Source organism: Mandrillus leucophaeus, unplaced genomic scaffold (genome assembly GCF_000951045.1).
Source record: "Mandrillus leucophaeus isolate KB7577 unplaced genomic scaffold, Mleu.le_1.0 Scaffold200, whole genome shotgun sequence".
Taxonomy (NCBI): Eukaryota; Metazoa; Chordata; class Mammalia; order Primates; family Cercopithecidae; genus Mandrillus; species Mandrillus leucophaeus.
Window position 1 is genome coordinate 1,482,288 of NW_012102033.1, and position 2,322 is coordinate 1,484,609.

A 2,322-nucleotide genomic window follows, 5' to 3' on the forward strand; every position below is an offset into this window, starting at 1 on the left:
GCCTCCTGGGCTTAAGTAATTCTCCTGCCTCAGCCTCCCGAGTAGCTGGGACTACAGGTGCATGCCACCATGCCTGACTAATTTTTGTATTTTTAGTAGAGATGGGGTTTCACCACGTTGGCGAGGCTGGTCTTGAACTCCTGACCTCAAGTGATCCACCCGCCTCGGCCTCCCAAAGTGCTGGGATTACAGGTGTGAACCACCACGCCCAGCCAACAATGACTTTTGTAAAATGCTCATTGGGAGGGCTTTGCAAAATTGGTATCAGCAGCCGTGTTTCTAATCTCTAAAGTGAGATACAGAACCAAGGTCTCTGGAATGAATATAACTAAGAAAGAATGAATGCCACCTGCACCCTACCTGCTTAGCCTTTCTTTTCCTGAAAGAAGGCACAAAGAAATATTCTATGCCACGCCATCATATGTAGCATAAACATCAGCAACACTAGAAAACAGGGTATTTGGGGATTTCTGCATAGGTGCAAATGTAAAGATGAGGGAGGGGGGCGAATGATAACAAAATGAACCACAGTGGTTTCCTCTGGGGGCTGGAGATATCCTCTGTGAGGCACAGACATGAATTGCCTGGCGTTTAATGATGAGCTGTTTATGGGCTTGGATTGTGGGTATAAGGGCAATCACTTTATTAACTTTGAAATGTCGTGGTGTCAGGTGCCTGTAATCCCAGCTACTCAGGAGGCTGAGGTAGGAGAATCACTTGAACCTGGGAGGCAGAGGTTGCAGTGAGCTGAGATCGCACCACTGCACTCCTACCCAGGCAACAAGAGCAAAACTGCATCTCGAAAAAAAAAAATGTATGTGTACATTTTCATACATTTTCAGGTAGTCATATTTCCCAACTTTTATTTATTTTTATTTGTTTTTTGAGGTGGAGTTTCACTCTTGTTGCCCAGGCTGGAGTGCAATGGCACAATTTCAGCTCACCGCAACCTCTGCCTCCCGGATTCAAGCAATTTTCCTGCCTCAGCCTCCTGAGTAGTTGGGATTATAGGCATGAGCCACCATACCTAATTATATATTTTTAGTAGTGACAGGGTTTCTCCATGTTGGTCAGGCTGGTCTCGAACTCCTGACCTCAGGCATTCTGCCCACTTTGGCCTCCCAAAGTGCTGGGGTTACAGGCGTGAGCCAACATGCCTGGTCATTTCCCAACTTTTAAAAAATTAAAAAGAGGCCGGGCACAGTGGCTCATGCCTGTAATCCTGGCACTTTGAGAGGCCAAGGCAGGCAGGTCACTTGAGGTCAGGAGTTTGCGACCAGCCTGGCCAACATGGTGAAACCTCGTCTCTACTAAAAATACAAAAATTAGCTGGGTATGGTGGTGGATGTCTGTAGTCCCAGCTACTCGGGAGGGTGAGGCAGGAGACCCACTTGAGCCTGGGAGGCGGAGGTTGCAGTGAGCCGAGATTGCCCCACTGCTCTCCAGCCTGGATGATAGAGCAAGACTCTGTCTCAAAATAAATACATAAATAAATAAAGTAAAAATAAAAAGAAGACATTAAACAGCGCTCATTGTGGAAAGTGAATCTATGTGCCCTTAGTAAAGAAGATGAGAAGAATGGAGATGGCAGGGAAACTGACAGAATACGACACATCAGACTGACAAAGTCATAACAAGTACCCCAAGTTGGTACCAAAAAGACTACATACTCTGACCACAATGCAGTTGCGCAGTGACCGATAAGACAAAAATGGTCTCATGGAGCATATGAATCCCAAGTCTAAACTGAATGAGGCTCAAAGAAGGCTTCACATTGAAAATGAGAACATGTGTATGTGAGTTGTAATGAACCTGCTATATATCAAAATTTATGTGGCAGAGCTGGGAGGGTGCAAAGAGGGATATCCTTCATCTTGTAGCATTTTTTTTTAGAACGGAAAAACTGGAAAATCATTAACATTTACAGTGTTTCAGTCCTACTGTGCAGTCATTGTGCCTAAGTGAAGAGCTGGACCCGAAAGTTGCCTCGCCTCGCCTTGCCTTTCGCCTTTCCTTTCCTTCCCCTTCCCTTCCCTCTCCCCTTTCCTTTCCTTTCCTTTTTTCTTCTTTTCTTCCTTCCCTCCCTCCTTCCCTCCCTCCCTTCCTTCCTTCCTTCCTTCTTCCTTCCTTCCTTCACTTTGTCACCCAGGCCGGAGTGCAGTGGTGCAAACATAGCTCACTGCTGCCTCAGGCTCCCAGGCTCAAACGATCCTCCTGCCTCAGCTCCCCAGGTAGCTGGGACTACAGGCATGTGCTACCACGCCTGGTTAATTTTTGCATTTTGTTGTTGTTGTTGTTGTTGAGATGGGGTTTCTCCATGTT